The following is a 27,696-nucleotide window of genomic DNA, read 5'->3' as shown; positions in this document are numbered from 1 at the left end:
AGGGTAAGTAGAATCAGGTGACATCACCATTAGAGAGTTAACATTACCATTAACACTGATGAAATCAGATGGGGTGCCATCGCTGGAACTTTGGCCCTAGCGACAATGCAAGAAGTCACAGCACATGACCTGTAGCCCCATTTTAGCTCAACTTTAAACTTACACCTGCTCTTTCTCAGCCAACCTTTCCTCCTTCCATTCCACCAACCTACCTACTCTGACCCTCTTGGGCTGCACACTTCCTTCATTATTTTTACTTGCCTATTTCTTCTATCTCCGACCTGCGTCTTGCCTTCCCTTCATTCCTCCCTGTTCTTGCTCTTTTCCTCTTCTTCCCTTGATCCTTCAGCCACAACCTGGTTTATTATTATTATTATTATTATTATTATTATTATTATTATCATCATTATTATTATTATTATTATTATTATTATTATATTTATTGAGTGTGGCCCAATCTTCGGGAAGCAACAGAGCTCTTTCCAAGTCATAGAGGGATGAACATGGTGAGACAAGCATAGATATATGGGAGGGAGGAACTAACAACGGTGGGGGGGGCGGGCAATTTAGCAACAAGGGATTTACAAGAAAACCAGGTTACATAGCAAGTATAGGATGTGTGTACCTTGGTTTTAGGGAGGAGCCATTTCGTTAAGTGGAGAGTCTTGAGCTTGAGGGTCTAACTCATACCTCACTATCACTCTCCATATCGCCCTCCATTCCCTCTGCAGCCAAAAACTCAATGCTCCCTTTTTCCCAGGAACTTCAATCTCAGCTATCCCCTTTTCATACCATACAACACCTCCTCATCATCTACACCTCCTATCACTTTTTCATTTGGTCTTTGGAATGCACAATCCTTCTGCAACAGGTCTTCCTACATCACTGACTTTTTCAATTCTTTTCACCCTCAACTTTCACATCTTGATATCACAGAAATCTGGCTATGCCTCCTGTCACTGCAACACTAGCTGCTCTCCACACTGATGCTGCCACCTTCTCACATTCTTCCTGACTCTGTTGGGAAGGGTGGTGGTGTGGGTTGTGTATCAATAAGGTCATCACAACTGTTCCCCTGTTTTGACACCCTGGTCCTCATCTCTTCTTCCCCAACCTGAATTTCTCCTTTAGTCACTTCCTACCAAAATCAACATTGTCATGCTGGTGGACTTTAACCTTCCGAACCCCTCTACAGCCCCGCCCACCTTGAACCTAACTCCCTCAGATCTGACTTCTCTGTCTACTACTTCCATTACTAGCCTACCCACCCCAGTGGGAGCTGTCTTGACCTTGTCTTTCCCTCTAATTTGCTCTCGCCCTCGTACCCTCTACTTACAGCTCTCTCTCTCTCTCTAATGGCTACACTGTTCACTTTACTATCTCAGTCCCTCCACCCGGTAGTACTTCTCTCTCTCTTCAATGACCAAGAGGAAATTTGGCAGGACACATTTACACTTGCCTTGTGATGTGAAGGCCACTTTCCTGTCTCTCTTCCCTATTCATGCCTGTTACACTGACTATGATTTTTCTGACTTTCACTGTGCACTTATGACTCCTTGTGAACAACACTATCCTGCTTGCACATTCACACCTTCCCGTCCCCATCCTCAGACCTAGATAATCTTGGAGATCCAGAACCTTAAAACAAGTGTGTGTCATGACCTACAACACTGGCGCAAACCACAGATCCTCCATGCTGCTCCTAGATTTTCCTTGCTACCCTCTCCTCTGCACTGGACTCTGCCAAATCCTCCTACTTCACAAAAGTAATTGTTTCCCATTGCAATCATCCCATCAACCTTTAATCGACCATCCAAGCATTGGTCACACTTGCCAAGCCAATATCCATCACCTCCTCCCTTTCTGCTGATGACTTTCCTTACCAATTGTCCTCTAAAATGTTTACAATTCATGACACACTCCCAGCCGTCCTCTCATTCCCTTTCCCACCCTTCTTCTGTTCATCACCTCTCCCCCTACTCTTTTTACTCTCAACTACTTCTCCCATATCTCTCCTACTGAATTAGCACCCATCCTCCTCAGGCAGCACTAACCCAATTTGTCATCCTATAGACCTGCTTGATCCTTACATGACCAAAGGCTTAGTCTCAATCACCTGCCCTTATCTCTCTGAGCTCTTTCACCTTTGTCGCTCCATCAGACTGTTCACTGACTTATTCATATCTGCAACCTGCTACCCTTTTTGAAGAAGCCCTATCCTGATACATAAATCCCAGTGAACTATTGCCCAGTTTCCCTCCTTCTCCCTAATTCAAAAGTCCTTTAACGAGTGGCCTTCAAACCAGGCATTAGGTACCTTGAGGATAATGACCTTGGAGATCCATTTCAATATGACTTCAGTAGAAAGCACTCCACCAAGACTGTACTAATGCATGTTTCAAGCTTTCTCTCTGATGTTCACCACTCCAAATTCTCTTTTAAATTCCTCCTTTTGAACATTTCTGCTGCATTTGGTTCTGCTGACCATTCATCTCTCCTCCTTACTCTCCAGGATTTTGGGTTCTGCAAACCTGCTGTTGCCTATATCGCTTCCTACCTGGAAGCTCACACCTTTAAAATCTCTGGAGATTCAGAAACCTCTGACCCCCACATCTTTCTGTGTCGGCGTGCCTCAAGGATCAGTCCTTGGACCTCTTCTGTTCACCCTGTATAACTCTGCCCTGGGAAGACTTATTCCATCCCCTGGCTTTCAGTATCGCCTCTTTGCTGATGGCACTCAAATGTTTATTTTCTGTATCCCTCCTTCCCAGTCATCTCTGAATGAATTACTAACTAATCCTTTGAAATCTGTCACTGGATGGCTTTCGTATACCTCATGCTAAATTCTCCAGAAATTGAAGTAATCTTTTTCCCGACTTCCAATCCCATCCCTACATTTTCCTTCCCACCTGACCTTCTTGCTCCCTCTCCAAGGCTCACAATTGTGGGGTCCTCTTTGATAGCAACTTCAGACTGTAATGATCCATCACTAACAATGGGTCTGATGCTCAAATTAACCTTCTCACCATCTGTCCTTTTCTTACCACTCTACATAAACTCTAATCTATGCCCTTGCTCTGCAAACCAGACTACTGCTGTAGTCTACTCCTTGGCCTTTCTCTCTACTCCTTCTAAACAAAGGGCCTACTCACGGATTTACAGTTGGGATACTACTCAAAGCAATAGTCTTACTGCAACTTGGTCCGGTACTATTAGCGCCGGAACGCAAGTTGCAGTAATGCTGTTAATGCCCATTTTTCTCCACAAGTCCATGGAACTCTATGGGACATTTTCAGCGCATTCACCCCCAGCTCAAAGCTGGAGGTGAGTGCTCCAACCTTCCCCAAAACTCAGGATGGGGCAGAGTGGTAATGTGGCGGTAATAGCATTACTGCAACATTCCTACAGATCCGCCCAACCCATGATGAGGCCCAAAGTTCTCAACTTTACTAACTAAACTCTCTGCAACCTATCCACATTGGTCCACTCACTATCTCATTACATCTGCTCCTTCTCTGCACTCAACCTCAGTGCCCCATTCCTTCCCTGCCTCCTCTCACTTCAGCTCTTTCTCCTTGATTTCCCCTCTACTTTGGAGCCAGCTGCACATCACAAACAAAGCCAGCCCAACTGTGAATCTCTTCAATCTAGGCTTAAAAAGACTAACTTTCTAAAGAGGGTGCTCTGCTGGGCCCATCCTCACCCTCCCCGCCTGATCCCGGCACCCTCTCCAGTACCACGTGATAATGCAATGTTGTATATTTATACATCCCTCCTCTCTAGTTTGACGCACTTGCCTCCTAGGTTAATGTTACGTTTGTAATCACCTGTTTGTTTTTGTTTCTTTTGATTTGTCCGTGGTTTATGTTACACTTTGTTCACTCCCTCATAAACTGGCTCACAACTTGCTCTCATTTTTGTGCTATTGTACAGGCACCTTTCCGGGGAATGCCCCGCCTCTGTAAATGTGTTATTTCACGTCATTTCTAATTGTAAATGACCTCCCTGTTCTTCATACAAATACAAATCAAAATGACTTTTGACCCTGACAATATCACAGAAAATCATAACAATATTAATAATAATGTCAACTCCTACTAAGCATGGTAAAAATTGCTTTTATTTTGACAAAATGTTGGTATTTAATTTGGCAACCTCAGAAGAGTAGGATATACCTGGTTTCAATCCGTTAACTGTCGTTTGCAGACAGATTTCCAAGTGAGTGCCTTACCTGATATAACATGTTACTAGCAATCTCTCTAGAAAATACATCACTCAATAAAAAAATGAACTAAGTTTAAGCATAATACAAGGAAAAATACATGAAAGAAGATAAAATTAGGTTTAGTTATAATATATGTGTATTGCTGTTATGATATGTCGGCTTGCTTCTCAACATTCTGGTGAGTGGCATTTGTTATATGTTGGCTTTTTTTTAATTCTGTTTTTTTATCTCTTTCTCTCCACCTGATCTTGGATTCTTCTTTTGGTTTGGTGCCTGGTTTGGTGGACTGGCTTCTGTGTAGGACCCGGGCTTCGATTGGCTTGTGTTTGTGTGCTGTTTTTTGCATTGCTGAACTGGATAAACTCAGGCTTCTAGGACTCTTGGATTCCCCTTCGTTTTGAAACCTTTTGTAGATTGTTCTTGTTTCCCTGTCGTCTGGATTGCCCTGCTACTCAGGATTCCTCTTCTGCCTTCCTGCACCTGGATGCTCGGTGACCCCGATTGTCACCTGGCCTCTTCTACATGGCTCTCCCCTTCCTATAGGTTTGCCCTTGTGCAAGCAAGGTTAGCTCCTTGCAGGCTTTTGGAACTTGTTGCACAGGACATCCCGATACACGCAGGGTGGCACCCTGACCTATGGACTGTTACTATTTGCTTAACAGGAAAAGCCGTGATTAGAAGCATCAGAGATCAGGTAGGTGCACTGTCATGGGAATTCTGTCAACAAGGTTGGGGCTTAGCTGTCCCGGGAGTAATTACTGCGTGTTTTTCCTTGCAGGTGGCCGATAGCTTTCGAGTCCCTCTTCACCTGATCGACTGGTGGAATCTATATTTCAACATTCCACTGTCATATAAGGAGAAAGGTATTTTGCCTACAGAAGCTGTATATTGGTTTGGCTTTTCCTCTGGTATTAGTCGAAATCTGACAGTAGACCTCCTTGCTTGAGACTTGAATTCCTTGCTAGAAGGATAGAGGAGTTCCGGAAGACTGGGAAAATGGGTTTCTTGCCACAATTAACTGAATCGGGCCTGCTCCTCTTTGCAATATCATACAGGACAATTCTTAATGCTTATAGATATAGGTTAAACATGTTTCTGATTTCTCAACCAAGTTGAACTTTCCATAGTTTTTCTGATGTCTGGTGGTACAGAGGACACTAGCAATATGCCTCAATTGGGTCCTTACCTGCTTTTGCAGATGAAAGATGAGTTTCAGAATATGCTTCGATTGGTGATCCTAATTTGATTGATTAGAGACTGTCTGCAGGCTCTGGATAGAGTGTGGCCTTTCAGGTAAGGCTGTGCAGTCAGTCAAATGGTCTGGTGTGCCGTCTGTCCTGTAGATCCCCTCGCTCTTTTTTAACCACTGTGTAGGGTGATGTATGCAGTGGTCGAAGTGTATGAAAAGAAGTAGTGGAGCTATGTTCCCTGCTGGCCTGCACCCACTCCCCACAAACCCCATTGCCACGACCCCTCCCACACACAATACACCCCCCAAACACATGCACCTGCTGTTTAAGGGAACGTTCAGTGCAGTGCACTGAAAGTGAAGGTTTCAACTTCTTCCTACACTTTTATTTTAAAATGAAACCATTCCGGAACGGTTTCTTTTTAAAATAAAAATATAGGAGATGTACAAGGTAATTTAAAAAAGTAGGGGAGCACCGCTCCGGACCGCTCCCGCTCACTTCGACCACTGGATGTATGTTTTGATTTGTGAGTGCCAAGTATGTACTCATATATGTATTGCGTCACATACTGCAAAGTCATAGGTGCTCATTGATCAAGAAGGCGAGGAGCAGGGACATTGGGGAGAAGAGGCACAGTGAAAATGGGAGTGCATAATGCTGGAGTATTTGGAGGTGGGAAATTTCAAGAGGAGTTGATCCGTGGAACTAAGTTCTTTGAATGGGGTGTAAGGTTGCACACCGTGTTCAAGGATAGCAGGAGCAGAATCATGAAGGCATTTCTATATCAAGCTAAGCAGCTTGAAAACATTGTCAAAGTATTGATCTACATTCGAACCTTTGGAGATACACACTGGCACTATTTATGTCATCAAGAGCCTCATATAAAAACCTACATAGAAATGTGTACATGCAACAAAATATGGGGAACATAAAGAGTTAACACCTTGTCCTAGTTGATTTTGTAATTTACGCAAGTGCTTAGAAGCACTGTACACAATATAGATTATAACGTACAGGACTATAGTGCTTGGAAGTGCATTGTACTATACACTATACAGAACCATAGCATGTAGATGTGTACATTGGCCCTCATTACGACCCAGGCGGTAAGTGATCGAAATTACCGCCATGGCGTAATGAGCGTTAACGCCATGGTCCGATGGCGATAAGAGCGCCATATTACGACCCATCGCGCACGAGCATTACGCCATGGCGGTAACGTAAACTACGCCATGCCGTAAACAGCCATTACCGGCCTCGTTAACAGCGCAGGGTGACCTACCGCCACCCATCATTGCGCCGACCGTAGTCAGCGGTGACCGTAATTAGCGGTGACCGCAATTAGCGGTGACCGCAATTAGGCGGAACCGGAAATAGCGTAATCGCGGCGGAACGGGAAACAGCACAGCGGCCATCTTAAAAAACACAATCCATTGCCATCCTACCCAACCACACCACAACCAACCCTCAAACCCTGACATTCCCATAACCCACCCATTTCCTCAGCCAACCATGCCGAAAGTTGTCAAGAAGGCATGTGACAGGCAGCGGCAGGAGCACTTCAGCCGTGAGGAACTGCAAATGTTTGCAGACACGCTCCAGGAGAAGGCCGATGTTGTCTTCTCCACTGAGATGACCCGGACAGCCATAAGCCGCAAAAAGGAGGTGTGGGAACTTGTGGCACAACGTGTCAGTGCTGTTGGAACCACCCCACGCAGCTCCAAACAGTGCCGCAAGAGATGGGACGACCTGCGGATCAGGGTCCGGGGCATTATGTCTGCCAACCGTAACCTGGCCCTGGGAACTGGCGGGGGAGCAGACTCCCCACTGAAGATGCAGCCATGGGAGGAGACATGTGCCTCTCTGATTGGCATTGAGTGCATCGAAGGTGTCTGCGAGATGGAGAGAGGGGCCCCGACATCTGGAGACACAGGTAGGTGCCTCATATCCAGCCTTGCAAGACACCCTGATACACTTGCACGTGACAATCACAATGTGGCAGACGCAACACATCAGCAGATGAGCCACACCCTGCGCACATGCAGCATGTACACTGTACAGTAGGCAGACACACACCTGCATGCAAAACCGAACCTAAAGGGAGGCAACCTGCATGTCACGGGCTACTAACTCCACCATCTATCCATACCACTCTTCACAATGCCTGCTCAATGTCCGCTGAACCATCAATAACAGTCACCCTCCTCTGCTCCACCACAGGCTCGCAATCGGACACTGGCAGGGACGACAGCACCAGCACCCCAGCCAAGAAGGCCAGGAAAGTGGGAGAAGGGAACCAAGCATCCACCTCTGCTGGACCCAGGCAGAAACCACGCCAGGCTGAAGAGGCCAGGGCAGCAAAGTCCCCCGAGGAAGGGGTTGTGACAGCGCCTGCAGCCCAACAACACCCACTGTTGCCCACTGAGGGCAATGTGTCAGCAGGGAGCAGTACTGTTGGGGAGACTGCAGCCATCGCTGCCTGCTCCGACAGTGATGTGGAGGATGACACTGGACTTGGCCACGACACGCAACTGCACTCACCACACCTATCCCCAATCAGCCATCATGGAGATGACACCCAGGGCCCATCGCCAGCTAATTCATGGCCAGCAACTCCAAGCCCAGTGGGAGTTGTGGAAGATGGGAGTAGTCCCATTGCTCCCCCATTGGCACCCTCCATTGGGCCAGAATTCCAGCTGTCGCTGGAGCAGATTGCCAACAGGCAGGAAGCACTGGGCACACTCCTCATGCAGCATGTTGCAGAATGTGGAAGTGCCAGTGCAGCCATGGAGAGGAGTGCTGATGGCATCAGGGCTGCCATCCAAACTGCCAGCAGGGACATATGCACCGAACTTGCTGCAGTGCGGCAGATGATGAGCCAGCTCATCCAGACAATTGTGGACACATGCCGTACTGAGCAGCCCAGTACATCCTCAGCTGCAAGTTCAGCACAAGCCTCTCCCGTCCGCAGGTCATCCAGGACCCTGAGGAGCACAGGCAGGGGGGCCCCAGGTTCCGGGAGAGGGGGCAGTCAATAGTGTGCTGAACTATACACACTTCACCACGGGCACTGTCACATGTTTGCAGGGTGTTCAGGGGGGAGGGGGAGGGGGGAATTGGGTGTGTTGGAGTGTTCAGGGGGGAGGGGGAGGGGGGAATTGGGTGTGTTGGAGTGTTCAGGGGGGAGGGGGAGGGGGGAATTGGGTGTGTTGGAGTGTTCAGGGGGGAGGGGGAGTGGGGAATTGGGTGTGTTGGAGTGTTCAGGGGGGAGGGGGAGGGGTTCTGTTATACCTGTTCAGAAGAACAATACACTTTTTCTTTTCTCACAAACGAAATGTGTGGACATTGCTCATTGCGTATGTTTGCTTTATTGTTTTACAGTCCACAGTGTTGACATACCAGACACACACAGTGCCCTAAGTGCCATCCATATGTTACACACTCGCTGTGTGTGCTAGAAGTATCGGTCAATGACATTCTGACGCATTATATGCCCCTCCTGTGCATCGCTGCCTCCCTGAGGTGCTGCCCCATCCCCATCATCATCATCCCCATCATCAGGTGGTTGTGGTTCTGCGTCAGGGGGCAGAGGCACGTTTCGTCTGATGCACATATTGTGTAGCATGACACATGCCCTGACGATCTTTGCAACCTTCTCATGGCGGTACAGGAGTGCCCCGCCAGACCTGCTGAGGCAGCGGAAACGTGCCTTCAGTAGGCCAAAAGCATGCTCTATCACCACACGGGTACGTGCATGGGCATGGTTGTAGTCCTCCTCATGCTGGTTCGATGGGTTCCGCACTGGTGTGAGGAGCCACCTCTTCAGGGGATAGCCCGCATCACCTGTAAAATGTGAGAAAAGAATGTGTCAGGAACGAGATTGATTTGTGAACATGACGTACAACCATGCCTTGATTCTGACTGTTACTGTGCACCATTGGAGTTGTGGTTATGGATTTACACTGTGCAACCAGTATGTGTTCATGGCTCTCATGTACTGTTTTGCATGCAAAAACACAATGCAGGGGGGGCGATTGCCTTGTGAGTGGCCATCCACTGTGTCCGTTCAGGCCGTCATTCATGTGACCCTGCACGTGTCCTGTGAGCTTGAAGCTCACATGATAGCAACATTGATGTCTGGCTCATTATGACCCCAGTGAGCATTACTGGTGTCAATGGGGACAGTTTGTGGGTCTTGTAGTGGTGCATTGATGTTCCTGTCTGTCATGTGCCTCCTTTGTGCACAGTTGTGGGGGACAGGCCTTTCAGTAGTTGGTGCATGGTGACGTGCATGTTGGTGGTTTTCTTTAGGGTCAATGCTGTCACAATTTGCACAATGCACTTGCAGATGGTTGTGTCGTTTTTGGGATGCACTTTCATTCACATGTTGGGATGATTAGGTCAGGCATGATGTGTACACTACTCTGTTGACGTCAGTGCTGCCACAGGGAATGATCTGGCTACTGCTAGTTGCACCCATCTGACGTATGCATCACCCCCCTGTATCTGCCAGATGGAATATGCATTGGTACGTCATTCAACACCCACTTTGCATTTCCATGCTCATGACATTAGACTCACCGAGTAGGTAGGATCTTGGGCCTGCATGTCGCTCCATGTAGCGTGGTATTGTGGAGTTACGAAGGACCATAGAATCATGGGTTGATCCGGGGAATCTGGCACAACAATGTGTGATGATCCTGTTGGAGTCACAGACCATTTGCACGTTGATTGAGTGGAAATGTTTACGGTTGCGGTACGGTACCTCCATGGCATGTGGGACCACCAATTCAACATGGGTGCAGTCAATGGCACCAATGCAACCAGGTATGTCGGCCAGTGCATGGAAACCCACTTTGGTGTTGGCAATCTCCTGGGCAGACCGTGGTAATGAGATGTGGTCATCTGTGTGCTTGAGGAGGGCATCGAGCACTTGCATCAGTGTACGCGAGAATAATGGTTGTGATATGCCATGCAAGTGCCCCACTGTGTGCTGGTAGGTGCCTGTGGCCAGGAAGTGGAGCACGGACACTACCTTCAGTAGGGGGGGGGGTGGCAGTGGGTGTTTCAATCATGCTGACGATGTCGTTGTGTATCATGTCCACAATGGTGGTGATGGTGTCCCGGTCCAGTCGGTACAGGGTGTGGATCTGCTCAGCGGTGAGGTTGAATGGGCTGGCTCTGATGTGTGGGATTGGGGGCTGCCTGCGTGGTGGCACTGGCTGTGCTGGTGGGGCTTGCTGGGCCTGCCTTGCCCTCCTTCTCCTCCTGCGTCTCCTCTGTGCAGCCTGTTGTTGTTGTTGTTGTTGTTGTTGTTGTTGTTGTTGTTGTTGTTGTAGTTGCTGTTGTAGCACTCGCATTGCTATCAGGTCCTCCAGCCCCAACATTGCTAGTCCTATTGCTATCATTGTGGAGTGTGACTGGGTGTGGGAGGGGGTGGGGTGTGCTCTTTTTGTACTTCCTGAGTCTGTATTGCCTTCACCTGTGCTGTTTCTGTCCACCTGTGGCAGCTGCATTCACTTTACATGGCCCTTTACGGTTGGTTCGCGATGGCGTAATTAGCTCCATGGCGGTAAGGTACTTAACGGGCTGGGTGATGGCGTTAGGGGCATGTCCGCTTGGGTCGGCATTCGCGTACCTTTCCGCCATGGCGCTAAGTACGGTGTGGATGTTCGCGTGCGCGCGCCCTTGGCGCAGTCAGCGGCAGCGTTAGCTACGATGCCGCTAATGACATCGTAGTTTACGGTCACGGGTCGTAATCGGCCCTAGCGGAAGACGATGGCGGTAATCGTTTACCGCCATCGTTTTTCGCTTTGCGCCAGGGTCGTAATGAGGGCCATTGACTCAGTCACAATGCTTGCTCAGAATAGAACAATGTGCAACATTTAGCCTATCTGCTATATTTGGCTTTTCTCTAAGAGAAATTGTTTTCAATTTCTGAAGGAGCACAACGTTAAACAAAAGGGTCATTAACAGAAACAGTAGATTGAAATCCTTGCAATGCACATGTAATGACTACCCAAGGGATATTTACAATTAGCTTTGTATACTGCACACATGATTGCACCATGTGACCAAGCAAAACAGCACGTGCGGAATGTGATTGAGCCTGCAGATCCCTCACTAAAGCCAGGCTAAAGCCTCCTCCCAGGTGGCCAGGGAAAGGCAGATGCTTCATGATCCTGACCTTGGGCTTGTTTTCAGTGAGAGGATCACCTGGGAGGAGAAAAGGCCAAGGTAACTGAGAGGAATCCGTGGGATGAGACACAGTATTTGCCTTCCTCTAAGGAAGACATATCACAGATGCCAAAGTATATAATGGCTTTTTGTCATAATTTGTATATTCCACATGTTGAACATCCTTCTGTGGGTAAACATAATCCACAACCCTTTGGTGTAAAGAGAAATAAAATCCCTTCTGAAACCAGAGAAACTCGTATAAATGAAGTCTCCGCTAACAGCAAAAAATGTAGTGAAAGGATTTATGTGAATAATATGTCTGAATTTTAAATAACTTTATTCCTCCTACCAATCAAGCCCCATGACTAATCCTTATAGCACTTCTTTAGAACATGCTGTGAAAAACAGAAAACACTAACTTCAAGTCTCATAATCCCCTAAGTTCTGGGACAAGGAAGAGGGCTGAAGAGGATCAATGCAGGAGTGATCAACTAATTGATGTAAATTACCCACACATGAGGGAGACTGGGAGGCTTAAAAGGCACCCTCAGGTGCAGGTAATCAGGAGAAGAGAAACAGAGGCCAAAATAGAGAGTAAACGAGGAGAGTAGTGTGAGCAGAAGGAGCAGTGCAGACCGTGTATGTAGCTGAGGTCGGGACTGGAGAAGGAAGATGGTGAGACTGCTGGAGAGCCAGAGACTGTGGCTGGTCCAGAGAGGGTCTGTGTCTCCAGATGTCCCAGTTGCACAGGTCATGCAGTGGGAAGCATGCCGAGGGAATGCTGGACCTTTGAAGGCTCATTCTGCAGAGGCTACGCAGCGGAAGGTGAAGTCAGTGAGGGACGTTTTCCCTCTGGAGAGGTCTCTGGTGGCTGGTGTGCACCAGGACCTCTCAGGAGCCAGGAAGGCTCCAGCAACAAGTGGCACGGGCTAAGGCGGAATAAGACATAGTGTTTGCCGGGTCACTGGGAGCCAGAGCAGCGGTATACCCGCAACCACAGAGAGGATCAGAGGCATGCAACCTACCCAGTGAGTTCACAGTGTGAAAGTGACTCTGGGACGCTCCGATACCACTCGCGTGGTACAGACAAAGGGCCTCATTACACGGAAGGCGGTAATGGTTAACGGCCACCGTTAATGGTAACGGTGGCCGTTAACCATTACCGCCTTACTACGAGGTCCCTTAGCGGGTTGGTATTTTAACGCCTGCTTTTTGCAGGCGTTAAAAACCAACCCGCTAAGGGACCTCGGAGCTAATTACGGCACCGCAAAATTGCGGTGCCGTAATTAGCGCCTTCCCCATTCCCATAGAGCCCTATGGGGCAGAAATGGGAATGGTGAAGGGCAATGGCGGAAGGGGGATTTACCGCCCCACCAACCTTGGAATGGGGCGGTAAATCCCCTTTCCGCCAAGGCGGTGCCGGTAATTTACCGGCATGGTCCAGGGTGCTAATAGCACCCTGGACCACCGCCTTCCGTGTAATGAGGCCCAAACAGTTTCACTCGCGTATGAGTGAAAGAAGTGTTATCAATATTTTTTAATACTGAACTTTTACAAAGCAGTGAAAGTAGCGAGTGACTGTAAAATTGGGCATGTGAGTTTATGGGAAGTCCAACAAACTGGGGAGGCAACAGTGTTAAAAGCTAATGCCTACAACTATAACCCAAGCCAAGAGAATTTAAAGCATAAGCAATATAAGTCCAACATATATTGCCCGCTCAGCTTCAGTGTGTGGATGACGCACAAGGGTCATGAGCCATGTGTACTGGGGATATCCAGAATCACCTGCAGGGGAGTGAATGCAGGTATGAGGACAAGGTAGGTTCAGTGGGTGCACAAGGCTCAGTCATCAGTGACATTGTCAACAGGATCAAGTTCATATTGAAGAGGTCATGCTATCTCATTGCAATGTTGGCATCCACCCTTTGACTTCCAGGACATGAATGGTGTGAGGTTGCCATACAGCTGTGTATCTATGTATGTGTGAGTTGTTATGTGCATCACACTCATGTATTACATGTGGCCTACTTATCATTTGGTCCCTTACATTGTGGAGTGTGCTGTGCTAGGGGCAGCATTGAATCAATGGAGTACTTACAACTTGCAACGCCTCAGTTTCTAAATGTAACAGTACTCTGTCCCTTGTCACTGGAGGAGGGGACCCTTCTATCTGCTTGTGCATTCGACATGTGGTTAGCCCATGTGTCATTGGCATTCCCTTTGGCTGCTGTTGCATTTGCTGGTTGGCACTATTATGTACAGTTCTCCAGGCATGTGATTGGCCAATCAGGGGTCAGTGTTTCAGGGATGTACATTGTCGTTATTCAGACTTGTTTTGTGTAGTGCTTTTGTGGATGTGCCTACCTTCGTGTAACATTGGCATGACTGTCGGGTGGCCAGGGTGGGATGTCTGTGCTGTGTCAGGGTGGGAAGCTATACTGCAACACACACAGGAGGCTTTGTGGTAGTAGGGCTTCCATATGTGACTGTGCTGCCACATGTCTTTGCCATCCAGACTGGGTGTTTCTGCTGTGTTGGACATGTCCAAGAGTTCTCGTGCAAGGTACATGCATGGGAATGTTGAAGTACTGGTGCTGCCTATTGGCATGCAGGGATTTCACTGTGTATGACCATCCCCATCAGATGTAATTCAAAATGCATTACGGACTGCATTTGTACTCACCCAGCATCCATGTGTTTTGGCCTCAGTGCCTTTCCATGTAGGCTGGCAGGGTACTGTTGTGCAGGACCATGGAGTCGTGGGTGGATCCTGGGTAGCGGGCACAGCAGTGGCTGAAGGTGAGGCCAGGGCTACATGTCATCTGCACATTCAGGGAATGGTCATTTTTCAGATTCTGTCTGCTGCCTCATGTGCCTGGGGTGGTACGAGTGCTACATGTGTGCAGTCCAGGGCTGCTATAACATTCGGAACTTGGGCAATGGCATGGAATTGACCCTTCAGCTGGTTCACCTGTGCCTGTGTGGCTGGCAATGCAATGTGCTCATTCACATGGATCAACAGTGCATCCAGCACCTGTCCCAGCATGGCACTGAAGGTGGACTGGGCCATGCCATGCATCATGGCAACGGTGTGTTGGTAGCTGCCAGTCCCGAGGAATTGTAGCACGGACACAAGCTTCACAAGCGGGGGCACTGCTGTGCTGATGGCTATACGGCTGCCAATGTCATCCTGGATTGTGTCCAGCAACTGGCCATCAGTCAGGGCCCAGGGTGTTGGCCTGACCCTGGGGATGGCTGGCCGCCTTGCTGGTGCTGCTCTCCTCCTCCTTCTCCTCATCCCCACCACCCCCTGTGCTCCCAGGGCCCTGGCCTGGTTGGCTGGCCTCTGTAGCTCCAGGCGCAGCAGGTAGATGTCCACATCAAGGCTCCCGGCTCCAAATGGCAGCATGGTGTTTGGAAGTGTGTGCTGGGCATGGCTGGGTCCTTTGTAGGCCTCTGATTTGCATTGGTTTCACCTGGGCCCTTATTGCTGTCTCCTCCCTGCTCCTGCTGGTGTAATGGTGTTGGGGAGGGTGTGTTGTGCATGGATGGGTCCTTTGTAGGCCTCTGATTTGCATTGGTTTCACCTGGGCCCTTATTGCTGTCTCCTCCCTGCTCCTGCTGGTGGAATGATGTTGGGGAGGGTGTGTTGTGCATGGGTGGGTCCTTTGTAGGCTTCTGATTTGCATTGGCTTCACCTGGGACCTTATTGCTGTCTCCTCCCTGCTCCTGCTGGTGGAATGATGTTGGGGAGGGTGTGTTGTGCATGGGTGGGTCCTTTTTAGGCCTCTGATTTGTATTGGTTTCACCTGGGCCTTTATTGCTGTGCCACGTGTTCTTTTACCTCCAGCATCTGGCTAGGGGTATTTTCGGCGGATTATCAGCTGCTTTTCTGGCGCTAATAGCGCCTACGCCAGACTCGTGATTGCTCTGTTATAGCGCAAATGGATACTGGCGATTTTACAGCCGATGCTTTTACGGTCGGCTGTACTTGCGCCGGCTGTAATGGCGTCGGCGGTATTTGTACTCGTGATCCAACGGACCCTTAAATCCGGCGCTGATAGTGTTACCGCCAGATTTAAGGGTTACAGCCAAACTCATGATGAGGCCCTATGTGTGGGACAAAACCTAGTATGGCTGGTATCTAATAGCTTGATGATGTGCATGTAACTCTGCAGCTATTTAGTGACCATTTGTTCAAGGAGTTTGGAAATCTAGCAATGGGACAGTAATTCAAAATATTGTGAAGATCAAGAGAAGGCTTTTTGAGTGGTGGAGTAATGAATGCCTGAACTGATCCTTGAGATGGGAAGAGGTTAAGGAATTCTAAAGAGGTTAATTCATTCTTTAGCGTTTACTAGAATCTCATTGCATTCCATGGCTAGGCCTGGAGGACATTAGTCATTGGATTATCTGGTTAACTTTAGGCTTTTAATTAGCAATAGGAACGCTCCAGGAAGTACAATTACGGAAGGGAAGGTGTGTCTAGCGTTCTGTTTAGGGCTGGGAGAGAATGTCACAGGATGCTAAGACTTCCTTGCTAATTTTTGTCACCTTTTTGTAGAACAATGGGTTTGGCCATTACATAGCTCTGGATGTGAGAAACCTTGTTTAGGATATTAACGGTGTGAAATAGATCCTTATTGATGGAGGTAGGATTTTGAGTGAGAAGTGGTTTTTGCATCATAAATAGCTTTTAAGTCTAGTTTTCTGGCTTGTTTGATGGACATGAATTGAATTTTGAATTTACCTAAGAGGTTATTAGTTTAGGATCACTTGGATAGGTCCAGTAGTGCAGATTTCAGAGTGTTCTTGAGTACGTGGGACTATTGTTTCCTTTTGGATTGTAATTATTTGAGGAGGTCTGATTGGTTGTTGTAGGATATGATATGATATGATATGATATCAATGATATGGAACAGAGGGACGACAGACAATGATCCTACTAGGCCAGGTGTCATTCAGATCGCGCAAGTGCGTGGGAAGGGGGCAGGGACAGTGCAGTACATGGGAAAGATAATAACAATAAGTAAATAAACGGCCAGCATGTGGCAAGTGCATGGGTAAGTGCGGGCATCATGTGTCAAGGGCTGGTAGGGGGACTGTAGGGATACAGAAACAGTCCCCAAGTGCGGGGGTTGCTAGGAGGCCAGTGCAGGTGTGTGACCCTGGCGGGGGAAGGACCTGGGCCAGAGATAAGAGAGTGTCCAGGTAGCCAGTTCAGTTCCGGTTACGGCCAGGGGGTCAGCAGAGGAGAGGAGGAGAAAAGGCAGAAGCAAAGAGAAAGGTTTTGAGGAGCTTCTGGAACCAGAGATGGTTCTCCTCAAGTTTACGGGAAGCAGGGAGGCTGTTCCAGAGGGAGGCACCAGCCGAAGTGAGAGATCTACCACCAACTCGTTGCTTGGAGAAGCGACTGACCCTGAGGGAGTTGGAGGCGGATGAGCAAAGAGCTCTAGAAGGAAGATATTTAGGAAGAGAGATTTAATGTTATTGAGGCCCCAGGCCCCAGAAAGCCTTGTGAACGATGCAGAGGGTTTTGAACTTAATCATCGCAGCCACTGCGAGCCAGTGCAAAGATTTCAGTCCTGGAGAGATACGATCCCTGGGCTTGAGGCCAAAGACAAGTCTTGCAGTCCTGTTCTGGATAAGTTGCAGAGGGCGGAGAGTAGAAGCAGGCAGATTTAGAATGAGGCTGTTACAATAGTCCAGCCTAGAGAGAACCAGAACTCTGGAGACAGTGAGCTTCTGGGGGAAGGAGAGGAAAGGATGAATACCTCTGAGGAGGTGCAGCTGGTAGTGTGACTTCTTAGAGACGTCAGAGATGTGAGGAGAGAAGGAGAGTGTGGAGTCAAAGATGACCCTGAGGTTTTTAGCCTCCCAGGTGGGAGCAGGAAGTCTTACTGGCATTAAGGCCGAGGTCATTGGCAGCACACCACTCCTGGATAGCAGACAGACAGTCAGAGATGAGCGACGGAGAGGAGGAGGCCGATGGTAGCCTGAAAATGAGCTGGGTGTCATCCGCATAGCACTGAAAGTTGGCGCATAGAGCGGCGATGCAGTGGGAAAGGAGTAGTTGGGTGATCTGGGAAGGATGATAGAATATTAAACGACTGTACCAAATTGTAGGTCTAGATGAGAAGGGAGTTGATGAGGTGGGCAGCTGAATACCATAGCTACAGATTAACTGAAGACAGTATACTTTAGTGTGAGTGAGGTCCTTCTTGCGGTTTTTGGAATTACCAGGAATTGAATAATAGAGATATTTCTTGTTTAATCATACCCAACATTTCAGTTTCAGAGCGCCTGGTGACAAGTGTTACAAAATACCATCATTATAGTGCACATGTCGGTACTCGGTTTATGACCTCAGAAGGATGATGGCATGAGTTGACCTTAAGGAGTATTACACTCTTGACCGAACAGCATGCCATATGTGGAGCTATCTGTTCCCTCATCATAGGTTTGTGAATTATTTGGGGCTGGGTTTGGAAGGCACATAGATCCAAAGTTTGAAGTCCCTGAAAAATAAGGATGGAGCTGAATTACTGGAATAGGGAGTAGATCTCTTTGTCACCTGGAGTAATGCATGCACTACTAATGTTAAGTTCACCAGCTATCGTATAAGGGTAGAAATATCATATTTAGATGTACTAATTACAAGCAAAAATAATATTTTAAGGACAAGGGTATACAGAAAACATACTGAAACGTTTACCATGTTATACTATGACAGTTATTATCCATTGAGTCTGAAAATTGACTTTCCTTACGGGCAGTTTCTTAGACTTTGACAAAAAACATTTCCTTCAAGAAGAGGAAACATTAAATGAAATATTATCCAAGAAAAGTAGTAGTTACATCCTTAAACAAGCAATCCATACTAACCATTTGAATTTGCACCAAATTAGGACGTGAGAGAGCCACATGCGTAGGCTGGGTTGTGTAACCACAGAATTCACTTTTAGACATAAAGAGAAAAAATGCATTTTTGAGAACTGGCAACTATTGAGGGATAGTACCAAATCCATAGAGTCTCCTTATTCACCTTTAAAAGAAACAAACATCTCCATCACAGATTGGTTCAAGCATATAAACACTCTACAACAAGATCACTAACACAGATTTGGCGTCCATCCCCATTTGGGGCCACTATCCCTGCGGAAACTGTGGAGGTTTTCATTTGAATGTCTGCGGCAAATTGAAATAGAGAGATGTTTCCTCTTGATCATTTAATGTATTTCTCATAAGTGATTGTGTGGGCGCTAATATATGGACATGACAACCATAAAAGTCTTTGTGAGATTAAGTGAATATTGTTCATAAATAAGAGGAGGTACAATCCCATCCAAAATGGCACAGCACTTGCAATCTAAACAATCAAATGCATTGGAATCTCATTGAAAAAGTAAATGTACCATATAGAGGTGTAGACTTTGACCGGATACTAAAACTATGCGAACAATATTGGATTAAGACTCTTAATTCAATATGAGAAGTTCTGAATAAAAGGGGAAGACATGCGCATTATTGTGAAGACATGCATGATTTCAGTCAAGAATTGCATTGTGTATGTTATGATTGCTGTCTATATAATGTGTGATGATGTACGTTTGTTCACTATAGTAAACTAGTCTGTGAAATCACAACTTTATAATGTGTGATGATGTGCGGTTGTTCACTATAGTAAACTAGTCTGTGAACTCACAAAGACCTGCAAAGCTTGCAGATAATCAGGGGAACGTATCTGAAATGTACCAATCAAAACAACCAGGGCACAGGCGTTTGGGCAGCAAGATCCCTGCAAAGCAGTTAGCAAAGCCAAGAGGATGCATAACACCACAGAGCGAGTATGTCTACTAGTCTGAATCCAAGATGGTTCTAATGACAAGCTACAACTATAAAGCTGCATTTCAACCAGTTTAAATTGGTCCCATAATTAACCAATGCAGGTGCTGATTGCAAAAAAGTCTAAGATCAAATCCATCCAATTATCTAATAACTGCAGCAACATACATACTAAAGTGATATTACAGTGTAAACTACTTACAAATCCCAGCATGAATATTCACCCTGGATTTCCTTTTAGCCCATGGTCTGGCAAAATACAGACTTATTTTAATGATAACAGCTTAATGAAGAGGTGGATCTACACAGTAGTATTACATCTCTGGTTGGTCATACATGTCCCTCCTATAACATAGGTATTATATAATAGCTTCTCAGGTTTCTATGTCCAGGGCAAAGGAGAAGAAAGTGCATCACGGTTTCTTTTCAGAAATTGCATACTGGGCAAGGATCCTCAATATCATTAATCCAATTGGTGACTACACTAGCAATGTATACCAAAACAGAATTTCATTTATAGTGCTCTATTGTATGGATTAGTAATCAAGTCAAGGTATCTTTCTCTCCACAATACAGACTTCGGTGCCCAGTATTCTCTTGCCAGCAAAGATCCAGTGGAAGAGCTCAGCCACTGATCAATTCATCAAAAGCATTTTAATCAACATTTTATTCCTTGATTAATGAGTGCAGTATTAGACCACAAATGGACCAAATCCAGGGAGACCAGTATGGAGTGTATATTTGAGCACCATGGTATTGATGCCCCCCTCCTCCAAGCTGTGCTAGCAGATCCTCAAAGGCTTCCGAGTAGTTTGCTAAATAGGGGGAGGACCAAAGGTGGACCCAGTCCAAGATTGGCTTTTATGATATTTCCTCCACAAAACACCTGTGGCTAAGATCAGTCAGCAGAATATGCTTCTCATTGTTCAATGGGAGCCGTATTCCTCTCTTGAATAATTTTATTCAGGTATTGCCAATTTTGAATGACGCTGGTAACCTCATATCGCTGAGCCATAAATGGGCGTCGTTTTTTTTTTTATAGGTTATAGGCATCCAACGCCGGTGGAAAAAGCACAGCCCCTACAACTGGAAAAAACACAATGTTGCATGGACCCTTTATTGAGTCTTAAATCAGCCTTGTCAAATTGCCTTGTTCACCTTCAATTGCTTTGAAAGTCGATACAGAGATAACTAAATGTATCCACTTGTTCAGTGAGGATCCCCTCAATTTCCAGGGACACACTTGTGCTTCTGTGTCTTTTAGTTGAATAGAAAACCATACTTTTCATCTATGTGGATTTCTAGGCCAAGTTCTTTACAGCTCTCTCAAAAAGTGTTCAGTTGAGTCTTGAGGCTGATATGGTCAATTATATGATGACGGCATCATCTATGTAAAGATGGATGGGCACCTTTACTTGGCCCAATGTCAGGGCATCTGTATGCAGCATACAAAGTTTTTATTGACAAATTTATCCATCAGGATGCAAAAGAGGGTTGGGGTTAGTACACACCCCTGTCTAACCCCCCTGTTAATATTGATTGGATCTGTGACATTCCCCTCCAGATTCCACCGTACAACTGCCCTGTTACATCTATATAGACAAAAGATAGCCCTGTGAAGTGCCAGGGGGATAGTTGCCTCCAGCAATGATTTCCATAGTTTAATTCTAGGGACCCAGTCAAAGGCCACCTTTGGATCAATAAATACAGCGTAGATATTCATATTGCTAAGAATTGCATACTTTTGTAGGATAACGAACAGACAGAAACCCGGGTCCATTGTGCTAAGACCTTGCTGGAATCCGGCTTGATGATGCTTAATAATATTCCCATTCGCAACCCAAGCTAAAAGGTGTTGTAAAACAAGTTTTGCTAACATTTCCCCACCCAAATTCAGGAGGGAAATTAGGCAAAATTTGAGGGATTTTCTATGTTGCCCTTTTTGTAGATCGGAATTCTGACAAAGACCAAGACACATGAGTTCTAAATTGGGAGGTGATAGCATTAAACAGACAGTGTAATATTGGAGGTCAAATATACATTTATGACTTGAATAAGTCAACCAGTATTTTATTAGACCTGGTGCTTTGCCACTTTTCTATTTGATAATTTTCTTTCTAGCTCCTTAAGGGTGAATTTCAATGCATATTGACGATAACAATCAATTGATCTTTATTTGTCTCTCGTCCATAAAGTGTGAATCAAGGCAACAATAAATACAAGAGCAGCCAATAAAACATACAGCACAGTGATATTAATCAAGCACACTAATAGGTACAGGATGATTTTCCTTAAAACTTAAAATACATTGGAATGTTATACAACACTTTCACGAATCTCTCAATCCCAACAATACCTATACAGTGGTCCACATGTCTGGCTTCAAACTAACCATGATAGACAGCTTAAGATAGAATCATATTATTTCCTACAGACCTCCAGTGTACAAGTACTTGAAGTACTAGTACAATTCGTATTTTCGACAAATAAAGTTTTCATCGACATACATGAGTCCTAGTAAGATTTCCATAAACAGATAAAAAGTGCTAGTGATCTAGAGCATACAAACTTCCTCTTATAAAAGTAATTTTGCTAACAAATGAATACCCCTTAGTAAAGTGCTCATGTTCGATAACATACAAGCTACATCATAAAAAGGAAACTTTTAAAATTTCTTTAAAATGAGTAGGCCCGCTATTAGTGTTGTCACTGGTTAGTGAATTCCTAGGCATAGGCTATAGATGATTACTGCTGTATTGTAAAGGCCCAAGATAGTCTTCCTTGCCAATAGTTTATATAATCTTAGATGACACCATCCAGTGTCTCATTCTCTTATTCCACACTTTGGATAAAAATCGGCCCACATTTTTCATTACATCCTAATCACTTGTAGATTTAGACAGTCTTGAGGCATGTCCAACATTCCTTGTTCCATTTGCAATAAATAAGGGTTTCAAATAAAGGATTATTAATGCTTTATAAAGAGGACAGCAATTTAAAGTGTACCATTTATTCCTCATGCACAGGATATGGACAGAGATAGAAATACAAGGGTCTGTTCCTTTTCCACCTGGCTGTGAATACACTGAGGGGTAAAATCCCAAGCTATAATTTAAGAAGGAGGATCCAATCCTTTACCTCCAACCTAATGAAATATTTCTCGCAACCAAATATACTCTATACTACCCAGTATTCATTGATTAATCAGCTGCCTTTGCTGTTGCACAATTTAATATTACTCACTGTTTCTTTATATGCGTTTCTAAGGGGTTTTTGGCCCAAAGGCCCTGACAGCAAGGGTTATCCCAAAATTCTGACAGGTGTAAAGGATGCAGCATGGTTTTGATATACTTAAACCAGGGGGAATTGCTGACACCGGCTGAAGATAAAAGATCTTTAATTGAGTCATAATACATTTTTAGAAATTCAGAGTTCTAGATCTTGATCCAGTATAGAAGAGATGTTAGCCTTATTTTTTGGACTATGCCATCTATCCCCAGTTGAGCCCCGACTGCCAACGAAGGTGCACTGTATGGTAGCCCCAGTAGACATTTTCAAAATCTTATTTTCTTTGACCTCAATGCTATTTAGGTTTGTATGGCCCCATATGTCTGCCCCATATAGAGCGGCAATAACTACCTGTGTGCTATAGACTTCTGTGGCACCCAATATTACTCTGCTGTTAAACATTTTTGAGAGGGAGAGCATTACCTCCCCTTTACAACTTAGAATGGAACAACTTTAGTCAGTTTGTGACTTACAGTACATATAAGCATTGATTTGGATGCCAAGGTAGTCACATTCCTTCCCTATGTCAACCATTAAACCATGAATATTGACCTTAGGGCAGTAACACTTCATATGTCTCCACGGATTACATACCACGATCGTAGTTTTACACACAGTCAGCTTTAAGTCCTTATCCTTTGCCAGTGTATTAAAGGTTACTCATTTGCGCTGGAGGCCCACTGGAGTTTTAGACAAGCAAAGAAAAGAATTGCTAGTCTCAGGACTGGGGCATCCACGTCAAGATTGTCGATAGTTGTAATCTGGTCATTTATATACATAGAAAATAACAGGGAGGCCAAAACGCACACCTGTCTAACTCCCACGTTGATCTCAAAAGAGAAGTTTATCCGATACAATGGCCTGTTCTAACTCTTGCAAAGTTATCGGTACACAAAAGCCTAATTGTAATTTTCAGGACATCAGGAATTCCCAGAGTTTCCAATAATAGCCACAGTTAAGGTTGAAGTCGAAAGCTGTCTGAAGATCTACGAATGCTATGTAAACATTTTTTTTTTTATTACAACAAATGTATGCAAAATCCTTTGAAGATTAAGAACTGGGTCAGTAGTTGATATCCTCTTTCTGAACCCAGCAAGTAGCCGAGTGAAGTTATGGATAAGGCACCATTCTTCCAGCCTAATCTGTAACACTTTGGCAAATATTTTTCCTAGTGAGTTGAATAGTGAGATAGGGGGATCATATTGTGGTACATTTTGTAGTTCCTTCTTGTAAATTGGGATTTAAAAAATCACCTTGCCAAATATGAGGCAGAGTATTGGCAGGTATCAATACATTAAAGAGTTTGGTCAAGAAGCGGATACAAATAGAGTGCTTTTCCCTAAAGACATCGGTGGGTGTGAAATCTGTCACCAGTGCCATTCCAGCACTTTGGGCACTCAATGCCATTTCCACTATCATGGGTGAGAACAAGTTAATATAATCCTCAGTACTCTCTACATCGAAATGGTTGGGGTTGGTCGGCGGATCCCCACCTGATTCCCCTTTATATGAAGTAGCATAATAAACAATCCATTGTTGTTCGGCAATATCAATATTATTGATATGACCACTATCACCGTCCCCCCTTCTGGCCTTCTTGCTAGCTGCCAATACCCTTTTCTGTTTTTTGATTGGCAAGCTCTATTCAGATTGCTGCACGGTTGTCTTAAATACTTCTCTTTTTTCCGAAGTAATAGGTCTTTGTAAACTATTCTTAAATGGTTTACAGTATGCATATCCCTCCCCATAGACCTTTTTATTTCATTAAGCAGAGCCTTTTTAGCTGCTCTGCACTCACTGTCATACAAGGTCTTGTTGTTTATTCATGGATGCATGCCTGCAAATGGTTAGTTCGCTCTGTGGGTAACTACCAGCTGGATTACTTCTACCAACCTCTCATGGAAATTGATTGGATTAGACTGAATGATGCTGTTAAAGTATTCAAGCAGTAGGGGTAGCATATCATTTTTATAAAAGTGGTATATCCCGGGACACATTCAAATTGGACCATTGGACCTTTGTAATTGGCATGTCACCATTAAACTCATTCAGAGCTCTGTTGTTATTTGGTTTTGTTAGAGTCATGATCCCTTTCTACCCTTTCCTCCACCCTAAAATTGGTGATGTATCTCCATGCAATTGCCTCTACTAGGATATAATCGATTAGGGAAGATTTTCAATTTTATCTGTAGGTCACACCTGCCAGTGAATTCCTGGCTAGTCTACCATTACAGGCCCTACACACACCACGTATAACAATGTTGCCATTTATTCAGCATAGCAGTAAGGTGCAAGGGGGAACTAGCAGAGCACAGGGGTATTCCCCAGGATTTATCCGACTCAAGCATTAAGTTGTCTGAGACTATAGAGGGGTTAAGTTGCATGTTAAAATCTTCAGCAATCAACATGAAATCCTCATGATTGTTATGGTTATCAACCAATGTCAGAAAATTACTCTCATATTTTGTGATTTCGGTTTGGTCAGGTCTCTGATATCACATGACCATGACTCAGATGACATCCCAGGAAGAGACAGCATAGATAATAAAAATATCAATAAAAGAACAAATAGTCACTGAAGCAGACAAAAGAATATTCTATACCAACTTTTGAAATGATTTGACAAAATATAATGCGTTTCATTGACAAGGTACATTTTTAATGGCTTTGCAGTTAAGTATCTGTAATAGGTCAGAATCAGGACTCGGACAACATAACATTCTTTTAGAGATTTCATTCTGGCTAAGTACAAACAATCTTTCCCTAACTCTGCAGGCTCAATCCCTATTCCTCAAAAGAAAGTCTGAAAGGTGCTTGTTAGGACGTCTCTAACACAATGGGCCTCATTACGAGTTTGGAGGTAGCCATGCCCTTAATAAGGGCATGGCTGCCTCCAGACTCGGGTCTGAGTCCGTGGTCCCTGAATGGGGAAATACCAGGCCATTCCAACCTTGGAGGGCCCGGTATTTCCTCATTCAGGGAACACATCCCCATTCCCATTTGAGCCCCCATAGGGCTCAATGGGAATGGGGTGGGAGCTAACAACGGGCCCGTTAAAAACGGGCCCGTTGTTAGCTCCCTGGTCCCCTTGTGGGACCCGCAAAGGACATCTGGTCTGACCAGACGTCCAGAGCGGGTCCCGCAAGGGAAACTTGTAATAGGGTGGAATGGGTTTAAAGGCACCGGCACCTTTACCGGCGCCGTTAAACCAATTCTGCCTGCCTCGTAATGAGGCGCAATAAGTCCTTTGCCCAGAATCCTATTCTTACCTGTTCACTTTCCCCATCTCCATAAGAAAATATCCTAAACAATAAAAACAAGAAAGGAAAACTATGTTAGTGATGGCTGCTGATTTCTGACCCTGCCCTGTCCCTTTTAGAACAGGCCTTTGCCCATAGTTCAAGTAAACAAAAAGGCAGTTCTAAGTTTACTGGTTCCAGTCCAGATCTCTCTCTGTGTATTGCCACTCTGGGATTCTTGCAGTCTCTCTCCCCTCTTTGGGGGTCTCAGGCTCTCCCCACTCTGGGGCTCTTTCACTCTCTATTCTGGGGTGTTCCCACTCCACACTCTAGGGTGCTGTTTTCTCTTGCTCCTCACTCTGGAGGCAGACGAAATAGAACCCCACACTCTGGGATTCCATTCCTCCTCACTGCCAACTCTGCAATTTCAATCTTTCCCTCTCTCCCTTCTGGGATTTCAAGCTTTCCCTTTCCCCGCTCTAGTGTTTGGTTTCTTCTCACTCCCCACTCTAGGGTTTCAAGCTTTCTCTTTCCGCTCTGAGCTTCGTTTTTTTCTCCCTCCCCATGCTGTGATTTCGACCTTTGTTTTCCCCACCCTACAGTTGGTTTCTTCTCACTCACCACTCTAGGGTTTCAAGCTTTCTCTCTCACCACCCTGGGGTTAGGTTTCTTGTCACTCACCAATCTAGGGTTTCATGCTTTCTCATTTGCTGCTCTGGGGTTTGAATTCCTCTCACTCCCCACTCTGGGGTTTCAAGCTTTCTCTTTCTGTGTTCTCGATTTCATCTCCTCTCTCATTCACTCGATTGCCTGCATCCCTCTGTCATTGAGTGGCTGCATACCTGGCTTCCGGTGGTGGTGCTCCTCAGGAGGGCTGTCGAGCTTCTCCTGCTTCTCTGCTGGTGCAAAGCCACTTACGTAACTCTTCCACTGGGTGCCATGGCACTCTCCTTGGGCTTCTCTCTCGCTTCTTGGCAGCCTCTCAGTGCTATTCCCAACAGGCGTCTGCTGTGGGCCATTGAGCAACCGCATACCAGATGTCCTGCTGCAGTGTTCTTCGGGAGAGCCATCCAGTTTTTCCTCCTCTTGCGCCAATGCAGAGGCGCTTCCACTACTCTTCCACTACTTGTCACATCACTATTTCTGCTGTGCCATGCTTCACTCTCCTGCAGCGTGTGCCCACTCAGCATGCCAACACTAGTGGTTGCTCTTTCTTCCCAGCCACTTCTCCTTTGACCTGTATTGTTTGGTTAAAATCCATGTGGCCAGCTCCTCCATGATTGGTCGTCTCATGGACCCTCCTCCAGGGGGGCTGTTCACTCATCTGTCCTGATTCTTTGTGGGAGATTGGGGATGTCTAGGGTCAGAAGCCAAGTCAGCCATGATAAAAGGGAGTTAACGGTTATTACAAAACCTAGTCCTTGCACACCCTATATAAGTGTTTGTAAGAGGAAGGGAGAGATGATAACTTCTACCCCTATTAGGGTCTCTGTTCCCTAAAGGGGAGTCAACTCCATAGGGATCGTGTTTACCCTGTTCCATGGGTTAAGTATAGCAGTCTCACCTCTCTAGTCCCAAAGAGGTTCGGCTCCCCCTTTGGGAGAGGTGACAATCTCCCTGGATTCGTAACATATCATGTAAGGATGAGAAAAACAAACTAAATTAACTAATGCAAAGAGTTTCTGTGTATACACAGCCATTTTGGATGAAGCTTGTAGCAACTATGAAC

Source organism: Ambystoma mexicanum, chromosome 1q (genome assembly GCF_040938575.1).
Source record: "Ambystoma mexicanum isolate Mex_15411 chromosome 1q, UKY_AmexF1_1, whole genome shotgun sequence".
Classification (NCBI taxonomy): Eukaryota; Metazoa; Chordata; class Amphibia; order Caudata; family Ambystomatidae; genus Ambystoma; species Ambystoma mexicanum.
Note: the sequence above shows the minus strand (reverse complement) of the source record.